Source organism: Hemiscyllium ocellatum, chromosome 6, assembly GCF_020745735.1.
Source record: "Hemiscyllium ocellatum isolate sHemOce1 chromosome 6, sHemOce1.pat.X.cur, whole genome shotgun sequence".
NCBI classification, from domain to species: domain Eukaryota; kingdom Metazoa; phylum Chordata; class Chondrichthyes; order Orectolobiformes; family Hemiscylliidae; genus Hemiscyllium; species Hemiscyllium ocellatum.
Window position 1 is genome coordinate 45428575 of NC_083406.1, and position 13542 is coordinate 45442116.

At 43.1% G+C, this 13542-nt stretch overlaps 1 long non-coding RNA gene across 1 annotated transcript in view; it reads left to right on the forward strand.

The window, feature by feature from the left end:
- The window catches only part of LOC132816680 (uncharacterized), a 94619-nt gene that overhangs the window by 31089 nt on the left and 49988 nt on the right, over positions 1–13542 (forward strand). Inside the window, exon 2 of the long non-coding RNA XR_009644816.1 lies at positions 9879–9988. This is a non-coding gene — a long non-coding RNA (uncharacterized LOC132816680). The remainder of the gene's footprint in view (positions 1–9878; positions 9989–13542) is intronic.

Sequence of the window (13542 nt, forward strand, 5' to 3'; positions counted from 1 at the left end):
ACATTTAGAACTGTGGAAGGAAACTGGAATGCTCGGAAAAACCCATGTAGACACAGAAGAATGTACAAAGTTCACACAGATTGTCACCCAAAGTTGGAATCAATCTCATCTCCCTGGCAGTGGTAACCACTGAACCATTGTGCTGCCATAAATGTACTCTAGATGGGGGACTTCAATGCCCATCACCAAAAGTGGAACGATTGATAGAGTTAGTTGAGTCCTAAAGGATGTAACTGCTGGAATAGGTCTATGGCATCATGAAGGAACCAACAGAATCTGTTTCACCTCGTCTTTTACCAGTCAACATGCCCCAAATGTATATATCCCCATGACAGTTTCAATAATAGTGACCACTCCATAGTTATTGTGGAGAGGAAGATCCTTCTTCACATTGAGGATACTCACCATAGTGTTGTATGGCAGTACTGTTGTGTTAGATTGACTGACCTCAGCAGCAACAGGTTTTGTTTTCAACCAAACTCTGTAATCTTATTGCCCAGTAAATCTCTCACTCTACCATTATCACCCAGCTGAGATATCGATCCTGGTTCAAAGATTTGTGTAGGAGCATATGCTAGGTGCACCATCATGCATACCTCAAAAGGAGTCAACCTGGTGAAGATATGCCACAGGACTGCTTGCATGCAAAATAGTGTAAGCAGCATGTGATAGATAGGGCTAAGTCACATAATAACAAATTGTCCGTACCAGGCTCTGCAGCCCTGCTATATACAGTAGACTATCAACAACTACATGAGGATAAGCCTCCACAAATAAATCTCTTCAATGATGGGAGAGTCATACCTAGCATATGGTCAGACGTGGATTATTCATTGTGCAATCATCAATGGTCTGTACCATTCATGAATTTTCAGATACTAAAGCAATCTGTATTCCTGTGCCACAAGAATGACAGCCAGCCTGGGTTGATAGGTTCGAAGTAATATACCTAGCACATAATACCAGGGAATGACCATTTCAAACAAGAGAATCGTAACATTCAATCTTTGTCATTCAATGGCATAACTATTGCTTAAGGATTCACTCCACCACGCACGGGACACACACAACGCACAAACATAAAAGTACTGTGACTACAAGAACAGATAGATGCTGGGGCCTTTGCATTGAATAGCTTTCTTCTTGTCTCTCTAATGGCTTGTCCATCATCTACAAAGTCATGAGTGAGATGGAATACTTTCGGTTATTTGGATGATCGTAGTTCCACAAAACTCAAATAGCTTTGTACTATCCAGTAAAATACATTCCACTGAATTGGAACCCTAACTACCACCTTCAGTATTCGCTCCTTTAAAAACTAAGTGACAACCATGTGTACCATCTGCAAGATACACTGCTCAAACTTAACAAATAGAGATCATTCAAAAACTGATATTGACATGGCAAAATTTGGAAGAAGGCAGCTTCCAAGACTTTCAAATATTGCAGTAGTGGCCAAACATTGATTAGATTCATAGAAGGAGAGATATGCACTATCTCTGCACTATAGGGGCGAGCAGAATCTTTGGCTAGGTGCCAAACCATCATGATCTGGTCTCACTGAGAGTGAATTTAGCCATGATAACTCACAACATCCAAACAGATTGTACTGATATAAATAAAAGATAATCTGAATGATTACATCTGAAACCTAAAACGCAGGATGGCTGAGAGACGTCGCTGAGTAGCATTTTGGGAGAAGTCGACTCAGTCACCATAACCAAACAGTGGAGTGAGGAAGAACTCAGTAACAAGGAGTGCTAAGCCATTACTTCCCTCCTCCTCTAACCAAAACAAAAGAGAACAGGGAGACCGTTAGGAAGTTTGTTGTAGCCAGAGGGTATTTGGTCTGTTTGTAAATATTGCATTGTAATTTAAGTGGCAAGTTAGTGCTGCTAGTTGACATAAGTGCAGGCTTAGGTGAATATTGGGTTTCAGTGAGTAAGGCAAGCAAGTTAAGATTCTTTTATCTTTATGACTGTAAAGGGGCAGAGATGGCAGTTAGGGAAGTGGTGTGCTCCTCCTGCCAGATGGGGGAAATCAGGGAGCAGTCTGGTGCCCTTAACAACTTTGTCTGCAGGAAGTGTGGTGGGCTGCAGTTCCTCCTAGATCACATTGATCAGTTGGAGTGGCAATTGGACACACTGAGGAGTATATAGGGGGAGAGAGTTGAGTAGACACTAGTTACAGGGAGGTGGTCACAACACAGGTTCGGTCAGATACACGGATGACCATCAGGAAAGGTGGGCAGTGCAGGAGTCTCCTGTGGCTATTCCCCTCTATCACAGGTATAACCTTTTAGATACTGTTGGGGGTGGGGGATTGCCTCTCAGGAGAGTATAACAGTAGCAGCCAGACCTGTGGCACCACAGCTGGCTCTGCTGTAGAGCAGGGTCAGCTAAGACCCAAACGAGCGATAGGGTTTTAGACTCACTTGTTAGGGGCACAGACAGGTGTTTCTATGGCTGTGTTTGAGATTCCAGGTGAGTTGTCTCCCTGGTGTCAGTGTGAAGGACATTTCTGAGTGGTTGCACAAAATTCTGAAGGGGAAGAATGCACAGCCAGAGGTTGTCGTGCACATTGGTACCAATGACATAGATAGAAAGAGGGATGAGGTCCTGTGGAGTGAGTACAGAGAGTTAGGAAAGAGGCTGAAACGCAGGACCTTGAGGGTAGTAATCTCTGAGATACTGTCATTGGCACGTGCTGGTGAGGCTATGAATAGAAAGATAGGACAGACGAATACAAAGTTAAGGAGCTGGTGCAAGGGGCAGGGTTTCATGTTTTTGGATCATTGGGATCTCTTCTGGGGCAGGGGTGACCTGTACAAGAGGCTCGGGTTGCACCTAAACTGGAGGGGAACCAATATCCTCACAGGGAGGTTTGTTAGTGCTGCTCAAGAGCGTTTAGAGTTGCAGGGGGCTGGGAATCAGAGCAGCAGGTCAGCAAGTAGATGGATTATGAGGAAGGTAGATATTAGGACCAGTAAATCAGAAGGAAAGAAGGAGCAGAGACGAGTAAATGAACTCGCTAGTACTAATAGGCTGACGTGTGTTTATTTCAACACAATGAGTATCATAGGTAAGGCAAATGAACTTAGAGCCTGGATCAGTATTTGGGACTATGATGTTGTGGCCATTATAGAGACTTAGTTGAGATAGGAACAGGACTGGTTGCTCAACATTCCAGGGTTTCGTTGTTTTAGACAAGATAGAGAGGAAGGTAAAACAGGTGGAAGAGTGGCATTACTAATCAGGGAGAATATTACATCTGCATTCGGAGAAGAAATACTGGAGGGCTCATTATTGAGGCAACATGGGTAGAGTTCAAAAATAAGATGGGTGCAATTGCTTTGATAATATTATCCTCTAGGCCCTCCCCACAATCACCGAGAGATTGTTGGCAGATTATGGAAAGATACAATAAAAACAGTTGTATAGTGGGTGACTTCCCCAATATTGACTGAGAGTCCCTAATAGCAAGAGGCTTAGACTGTGCAGAATTTGTTAGGTGCATCCAAGCGGGTTCTTGAAACAGTATGTAGATAGTCCAATTCCAGGAGGGCCCAAACTTCCCTCCAGCACATCTCCTACACTTTCCCCACCTCTGCCCTTGAACCCCACCCCTTCAACTGCAACAAGGATAGAACACGTCAGTCCTCACCTTCCACCCCACTAATCTCTGGATACAGTGCATTATCCTCCACCATTTCTGCCACCTACGATCAGACCCCACCATCACCAGACTTACATTTCCCTCCAAAGCCATATCTGCATTCTGCAGAGACCATTCCCTCCATGATTCCCTCGTTAGGTCCATGACCCCCACCACCCAGCACCTTCCCTTGCTGTCACACAAGGTGTACATCCTGCACCCACATCTACCCCCTCACCTCCATTCAAGGCCCCAAAATATCTTCCCACATCTGGCAGAGATTTTCCTGCACATTCACACATCATCTGCTGTGTCCATTTCTCTTAATGTGAACTCCTTTGGGGAGACAGGACGCCAACTTGCAAAGCATTTCAGGGACCATCTCTAGGACACATGCACTGCAAAATCCCACCACTCTGTGACTGACCACTTCAACTCCCCCTCCCATTCCCCCAGGGACATTCAAGTTCTGGGACTCCTCCACCACCAAATCAAAGTCATCCACCAGCTGGAGGAAGGAAGCCTCATCTTCCGCCTTGGGAGCCTTCAATCACATGGCATCAACATTGACTCTAGATTAAAATGGTGCTGGAAAAGCACAGCAGTTCAGGCAGCATCCGAAGAGCAGTAAAATTGATGTTTCGGGCAAAAGCCCTTCATCAGGAATACTGTATTCTTGATGAAGGGCTTTTGCCCGAAACGTCGATTTTACTGCTCCTTGGATGCTGCCTGAACTGCTGTGCTTTTCCAGCACCACTCTAATCTATACTCTGGTTTCCAGCATCTGCAGCCATTGTTTTTACCTATCAACATTGATTCCACTGGTTTCCAAATCTTCCCTCCCCCCACCCCATCTTGATCCAACCCTCCAAATTGGCACTGCTGTCTTGATCTGTCTTACCTATCCATATTTATCTCTCAACCCCCTTCCCCCTCCACGTTCCCGATGAAGGGATTATGGCCAAAATGTTGATTTTCCTGCTGCTTGGATGCTGCCTGACCTGCTGTGCTTTTCCAGTGCCACACTTTTCGACTCTGGCAAAGAAGGCGTATGGCATGCTTGTCTATTGGTCAGGGAATTGAGTACAAGAGTCAGGATGTCATGTTCCAGCTTTATAAGACTTTATTTAACCACACTTAAGAGTATTGCATTCAGTTCTGGTCGCCACATTACAGGGAGGATGTGGAGGCTTTGGAGAGAGTACACAAGAGGTTTACCAGGATGCTACCTGGATTAGAGGGTATGAACTGTAAGGAGAGGCTAGAAAAACTTGGGTTGTTTGTCTTGAGTGGGAGAAGCTGTGAGGTGACTTGATAGAAGTCTGTAAAATTATGAGATGCACAGATAAAGTTGACAGTCAGAATCTTTTCCCCAGAGTTGAAATGTCTAATACTAGGAGGCATTTAAGGTGAGAAGAGGAAAGTTCAAAGAAGACATGAGGGGCAGGTTTTTTACACAGAGAGTGGTAGGAGTCTGCAACGCACTGCCATGGGTGGTGGTTCAGGCAGATACAATAAGGGCATTTAAGAGACTTAAGATAAGCAAATAGAGGGATAGGGACCAACGGCAGACAGAAAGGATTAGTTTAATTTGGCATCATGTTTGGCACAATGTCATGGGCTAAAGGGCACGCTCTTGTGCTATACTGTTCTATGCTGTATGTATTATAAACTCAGCAGGTCTGACAATGAGTCATATTTAACTTAAAATGTTAACTCTCTTCCTCTCTCATCAGATGTTGCCAAACCTGCTTAAAAGAACAATGATATAGTGCCAAATCAGGATGGTGTTTGACTTGGAGAAAAACTTTCAACTGGTGGTGTTCTCATGTGACTGCTGTTCTTAGTGGTTGTAAAGGTCACAGGTTTGAAAGCTGTTGTCAAATGAGACTTTTAGTGACTTGCTGAAGAGCACAGTGATATCAGCAACATACATTAAAATGTTATCTTTTTCCTCTTATAAGTAAAATTTAATAGAATCCCTACAGTGTGGGAGCAGGCCATTCAGCTCATCAACTCCACACTGATCCTCCAAGCAGAATCCCACCCAGAGCAACCTCCTACCCTATCCCCGTCAGTCTGCATTTTCCATGGCTAATCCATCTCACTCTGCAAATCCTTGGACAACAATGGACAATTTAGCGTAGCCAATCCACCCAACTTGCACATTTTTAGACTGTGGGATGAAACTGGAGCACCTCGAGGACACAGGGAGAATGTGCAAACTCCATATGGACAATTGCCTGAGGGCAGAATCAAACTTGGGTCCCTGACACTGGGAGGTAGCAGTGCTAACCATTGCGCCACTGTGCCACCCCCAGTCGGTTGGCTATTGTAACAGCTGTGTGCATATTTGATAAGCATTCAGTTCACCAACACAATTCAAAAGTAGTTGGGATTAAATTGTCGGTTAGCAGAGTGCCTGCTGGATGTGTGAACAGCTGCTACAATAACTAGCTTATTTCTCCTTCTGTGTTGGACAGATTAAGAGGAGCACCAAACAAGCAGTTACTGCTGACTATAATTAAAGTTCCTCTATGCAATAGCGCTGCCATTACAAAATAAAAATGCTGTCGGAGATTTGCATCCACCATGTACTTTAACTTTTGAACGATAGAAAATGCAAGATTTCAAGAAATAGATGGGAGTGTAAAATTGGTTTATGCCACAGCATGAAACAGTGTTGTAATTAACTTACAGCTTGTTAGGCGACTGCACCAATTTTTATTTTCTATTGTCTTTAAAAATCTCGGCAATATTTTCTTTTTCAAACAAATAAAGATGACCATGAGACCAGGAAACAAGTCTCTAAAGAAAACTGGGAGAAAATTAGACATGATGGAGAATTAGTTTAAGGTTTTTCTGAAGATCTGTAGCTCGGTTCACCAGGTTGGTTTTGTTTTGTAATTGTTTTGTCCCCCTACTATGTGGCAACATCACTGCTGTGTAGCCTCCGGATGAAGCACAATTGTTGTAATCTGTGCAGAATTTACACAGTTCTGTCTGTCATGGTGGTTGGTTTTGTACTGTTATGGTCTGTCGATGGGATGTATTTCAATATGTTTGTTTATGGCATCAGTGGATGAATACCAAGTCTGCAGGAATTCCCGAGCTTTGCCTGTCCATGTTGTCCCAGTTGAATTGATGTCATTCATTATCAGAGTGTATTAACATGAGGGAGAACTGGTCGTGTCATTTTGTTGGAAGCTGATGCTCTCATATTCTGGTGCTGAGTTTCCTGCCCGTTTGTCCTATGTAATGTTTCTTGTAGTTGCTGCATGATATTTTATGTATCACATTCATCCTGCAAGTTGTGGGTATGAGGCCTTTTTGTCTTGGATAGTAGTTGGTGAAGTGTGGCTGTTGGTTTGTGTGCTGTCATTATTCCCAGAGGATATAGGAGTCTTGCAGTCAGTTCTGAGACAATTCTAATATATGGTAGGGTGGTCAGTGTATTTAGCACACAGTGTCTTCTTGGTGTTGGTTGTTTGCTTGGCATCAGCAGATGAAGCTGTTAGGGTACCCAAGACTTTGTATGGGTGGTTTCGTGGAGCTCTGTATTATAGCTCATCTAAAAAGGACCTTGACACAGCTCTGTTTGTGGACACTGGGTAGTTACTATTGTAATTAAGAAACTAGTCTGTAAGTGTAGCCTTTCTGTAACTCTGGTAAAGAATTCACTGTTGTTCGTTTGTTCTACCAGTATGTCTAAAGAATGGGAGTTGGTTGTCGTTCTCTTCTTCTCTGATGAACTTCATCCCAAGGAGAAATCAATGAGGATGAAATGATGGTTTTGTTCAACATTATAGCACTGTTCACCTCTCTTAATATAACACTGGCAAAAGAAACACTGACTGCACTTCTAGACAAACAGATAACACAGGCCGCTAATGAAACTACCAGCAAAGATAACATGCTGAAATTACTGGCCTTATGCCTGATCATGCACATTGTGTTTAATGACCAGGTGTATGAATAAACTAATGGGACATCCATAGGCTCATCCATGTCTTAGCTCATTGCTGAAGCAGGGCGAAAGTGAGGGCTGCAGATGCTGGAGATTAGAGTCGCTATGCAGTGCCCCATGTCAGATTGAATCCAAATATTTCTATGCAACTGGATAACAACAACAGGCTGTGTGGCAGGCCTGGCAATGCATCAAACATCTTGGTGTGTCTCCCATTAAAGTCTCATTGTTGTTTCTCTGAGGAGAATCTCTTCTGGCCCTTCGAAAGAGATAGTACATGAGCTTTCACCTTGACATGCAGACCACTTGTGCTCAGTGACACATAACATCTAGATGAATCCAAATTCCATCACAGTAGTGCTTTCAAGTTCATACAAGGTTAGTACCTGTGTTGATGCCCATAAGTATTGGCTCAAGTCTTATGATTTTTAATCAGATGTCTGCTACTCTTTCTCATGAAGTTGCTGTAGCTGGCAAGGCAGCATTTCTTGAATGCCTGAAAGCAGAAAATCAAAAGGGAAAATTAGGTGGGAAAACAAAAGATCCCTAATAATATCTGTTAGACAATCTTGGAGTCTATTTGTGAAGTACATATATTCAGAAAGCAATGTACTTGGAAGATCTTTATTTCTCCAAACTGAGCTTGCTCCTCCATTCAAATACATTCATAAATCAAAACAGCGATTTTCTTTCTCCTTGGATGCTGTTGTGTTTTCCAGCACCTACTCTTGACTCATTGCTGAAGCAGTAATGCAAAGACTAGAAAGCGCAGCCCTCCCCCACATCCAGCCCAAACTATGGATAGATACGTGGATGATACCTGTGTTATCATTATACATTCCAAGTTAGAAAGCACACACCACATTATTAATAGTATATTCATCGGGATCAGGTTCACCAGAGAAGAAAAGAATGACAACCAACACCGTTTAAGGTTAAGGTTTCAAATTCAATGACTCTTCTTTCAAACTCATAGCAGTGTGAACTTCATTCGTAAATTCAGGTACTCCACCTCATCCTCAGACTTCTTTCAATGATTCCAATTTCACAGTCAGTTTCAGCTATTCAGCAGGAAAGACATATTACCCCAAACCATTCTACATAATCAATGACATTAATTCCTGTCTTACAGAGCAAGGCCATGTACAAATATGGCAGCAAAGCTGAATTTGGCAGGGAACAGGAATCCTTACATCTCCTGAGCACTATAGAGAACATGGTGTTCTGTAACATTGACTAATTGCAGCAGAGTCACTTTGATCCGGATATTTGGAATGTCATGTCTTATAAGCTTCCTCAATTCTCATTTAACACTGCTGACCGATAGGATGCTGCTGTTGATATTACTAGTATTTAATTTTGAAAATAGTATACAGTCAGTCCTTCTATAACATGGGCGGCACGGTGGCACAGTGGTTAGCACTGCTGCCTCACAGCGCCTGTAGACCCGGGTTCAATTCCCGACTCAGGCGACTGACTGTGTGGAGTTTGCACGTTCTCCCCGTGTCTGCGTGGGTTTCCTCCGGGTGCTCCGGTTTCCTCCCACAGTCCAAAGATGTGCGGGTCAGGTTAATTGGCCAAGCTAAATTGCCCGTAGTGTTAGGTAAGGGGTAAATGTAGGGGTATGGGTGGGTTGCGCTTCGGCGGGTCGGTGTGGACTTGTTGGGCCGAAGGGCCTGTTTCCACACTGTAAGTCTAATCTAAACATGATGGTTGTGTTCTTGTGCAAACCTCCCTCCCCCACCACCGTTATAGAAAAATCATGCTTTAGAAACAGCACTTAAAGTATTGGCAATGTAATCGTGTTACAGCCAACACACATTTTAAAAGTTTGCGCTATAGAAGCAGCATTCCCAATTGTCAATCACGTTAGTGAATTCGTGTTGACGAAACGCACATTATAACAGAACAACCTGTACTGAAATTGGATTCTTGTGGTGTAATGGTAGCATTCCACTGTCTGAACAGTTTGATCAAAAAGAACTGCCTTGGAATTAAAAGTAAAAGTAATTAAAAGTGGTATTGGGAAGTAATTAGGTAATTGGATAGAAATGTATTTATACATTAGCCAATGCAGAGAAGAATTGAATGTATTTGAATGGAGGAGCAAGCTCAGTTTGGAGAAATAAAGATCTTCCAAGTACATTGCTTTCTGAATATATGTACTTCACAAATAGACTCCAAGATTGTCTAACAGATATTATTAGGGATCTTTTGTTTTCCCACCTAACTTTCCCTTTTGTTTTTCTGCTTTCAGGCATTCAAGAAATGCTGCCCTGCCAGCTACAGCAACTTCATGAGAAAGAGTCACAGACATCTGAATAAGAATCATATCACTTGAACCGAAACTTATGGGCATCAACGCAGGTACTAACCTTGTATGAACTTGAAAGCACTACTGTGATGGAATTTGGATTCATCTGGATGTTATGTGCCACTGAGCACAAGTGGTCTGCAGGTCAAGGTGAAAGCTCATGTACTATCTCTTTCGAAGGGCCAGAAGAGATTCTCCTCAGAGAGACAACAATGAGACTTTAATGGGAGACACACCAAGATGTTTGATGCATTGCCAGGCCTGCCACACAGCCTGTTGTTGTTATCCAGAGTTGCATGGAAATATTTGGATTTAGTCTGACATGGGGCATTGGGACAAATTGTATAACAGGTCAAGCAGATCCAGATATGACCATTTGGAGAATGGATATTGAGTCTCCACTGCTGCAGAGACACAAACCACACAATGGGCTGTATCTTCCAAAAAGTGCCAATTACAATTGGACAGTTACTTTGCCCCTTTTTAACTTGCCATGCACTGGAGCTCCATGTTTCATGCCTGAATATCCAATTCATGCCACTTGAGAAAAGCCTCACTCACCTGCTCTATGAGCCTTCCAACACAGCATTGCCATTGAAGGTCAAACCCTATTACCTTTTTAAAGCAGTAACAACTGTATTCCAGGGTTTAAACATCCAAAGTCTATTTAATGTGTGTATGTGTGTGTGTTTGTGTATGTACATGTGTGTATGTGTGGACGTGTGTGTGTGTGTGTGTGTGAGAGAGAGAGAGAGAGAGAGACTGACATCAGTGGCTGATGGAGTAGGATGGCAAGTGGATGAGTGAGTAATCTGCCAGGAGAGTGAGCTTGTAGAATGCTAGGTATGCTGATGAGAGGATAAGATAACAGGTGAACGAGCAGGTGGAGACTTTTTCAGGCAATTCAAAATGCTGGGTTTTTGCCCAACAGAAGTTTGAATTTTCCAGGTAGTTCTTGTGTAGTCAGTACCTCAAAAGTTCTGAGGTCATTCCAGAATCTAACTGTTTGAAAACCATGAGTTCTGGGCCAATGTTACAGTGTTGAAGTGGAAGCTCAGGTTGAAGATATAAGATCCACGAATGATGCTGTAGTTTTTATGACTGAAGATCTGTGACTTGTGATATCCACACTGGTCAGTGCTGGGACCTCTGTTATAGAGTCATAAAGAGTCATTGCAATGTACAGCATGGAAACAGACCCTTTGGTCCAACCCGTCCATGCCGACCAGATATCCCAACCCAATCTAGTCCGACCTGCCAGCACTCATATCCCTCCAAACTCTTCCTATTCTTATACCCATCCAAATGCCTTTTAAATGGTGCAATTGTACCAGCCTCCACCACATCCTCTGGTAGCTCATTCCATACATATTCCACCCTCTGCGTGGAAAAGTTGCCCCTTAGGTTACTTTTATATCTTTACCTTTTCACCCTAAACCTATGCCCTCTAGTTCTGGACTCCCTGATCCCAGGGAAAAGACTTTGTCTATTTATCCAATCCATGCCCCTCATAATTTTGTAAATCTCTATAAGGTCACCCTTCAGCCTCTGATGCTCCAGAGAAAACAGCTCCAGCCTGTTCAGCCTCTCCCTGTAGCTCAGATCCTCCAACCCTGGCAACATCCTTGTAAATGTTTTCTGAACCCTTTCAAGTTTCACAACATTTCTCCAATAGGAAGGAGACCAGAATTGCACACAATATTCCAACAGTGGCCTAAACAATGTCCTGTACAGCAGCAACATGACCTCCCAACTCCTGTATTCAATACTCTGACCACTGAAGGAAAGCATACCAAATGCCTTCTTCACTATCCTATCTACCTGTGACTCCACTTTTAAGGAGTTATGAACCTGCACTCCAAGGTCTCTTTGTTCAGCAACATTCCCTAGGACCTTACCATTAAATGTATAAGTCCTGCTAAGATTTGCTATCCCAAATGCAGCACCTCACATTTATCTGAATTAAACTCCATCTGACATTTCTCAACCCATTGGCCCATCTGGTCCAGATCCTGTTGTAATCTGAGGTAACCCTCTTCACTGTCCATGACACCTCCAATTTTGGTGTCATCTGCAAACCTACTAACTGTAACTTTTGTGCTCACATCCAAATCATTTATGTAAATGACAAAAAGTAGAGGGCCCAGCATCGATCCTTGTGGCACTCCACTGGTTACAGGCCTCTAATCTGAAAAACAACCCTCCACCATCACCCTCTGTCTTCTACCTTTGAGCCAGTTCTGTATCCAAATGGCTAGTTCTCCCTGTATTCCATGGAATCTAACCTTGCTAGTCAGTCTCCCATGGGGAAACCTTGTCGAATGCCTTACTGAAGTCCATATAGATCACATCTACTGCTCGCCCTCATCAATCATCTTTGTTACTTCTTCATAAAACTCAATCAAGTTTGTGAGACATGATTTCCCACGCACAAAGCCATGTTGACTATCCCGAATCAGTCCTTGCCTTTCCAAATACGTGTGCATCCTGTCCTTCAGGATTCCCTCCAACAACTTGCCCACCACTGAGGTCAGGCTCACTGGTCTATAGTTCCCTGGCTTGTCTTTACTGCCCTTCTTAAACAGTGGCACCACGTTTGCCAACCTCCAGTCTTCTGGCACCTCACCTGTGACTATCTATGATACAAATATCTTAGCAAGAGGCCCAGCAATCACTTCTCTAGCTTCCTACAGAGTTCTTGGGTACACCTGATCAGGTCCTGGGGATTTATCCACTTTTAACTGTTTCAAGACATCCAGCACTTCCTCCTCTGTAATCTGGACATTTTGCAAGATGTCACCATCTATTTCCCCTCAGTCTATATCTTCCATATCCTTTTCCACGTAAATACTGATGCTAAATATTCATTTAGTATCTCCCCCATTTTCAGCGGCTCCACATAAAGACTGTCTTGCTGATCTTTGAGGGGCACTATTCTCTCCCTAGTTACCCTTTTGTCCTTTATATATTTGTAAAAACCCTTTGGATTCTCCTTAATTCTATTTGCCAAAGCTATCTCATGTCCCCGTTTTGCCCTCCTGATTTCCCTCTTAAGTATACTCCTACTTTCTTTATACTCTTCTAAGGATTCACTCGATCTATCCTGTCCATACCTGACATGCTTCCTTCTTTTTCTTGACCAAACCCTCAATTTCTTTAGTCATCCAGCATTCCCTATACCTACCATCCTTCCCTTTCACCCTGACAGGAATATGCTTTCTCTGGATTCTTGTTATCTCATTTCTGAAGGCTTCCCATTTTCCAGCCGTCCCTTTACCTGCGAACATCTGACTCCAATCAGCTTTTGAAAGTTTTTGCCTAATACCATCAAAATTGGCCTTTCTCCAATTTTTAGATCTTGTCTATCCTTTTCCATCACTATTTTAAAACGAATAGAATTATGGTCGCTAGCCCTAAAGTGCTCCCCCACTGACATCTCAGTCACCTGCCCTGCCTTATTTCCCAAGAGTAGGTCAAGTTTTGCACCTTCTCTAGTACGTACATCCATATACTGAATCAGAAAATTGTCTTGTACACCCTTAACAAATTCCTCTCCATCTAAACCTTTAACACGATGGCAGTCCCAGTCGATGTTTGGAAAGTTAAA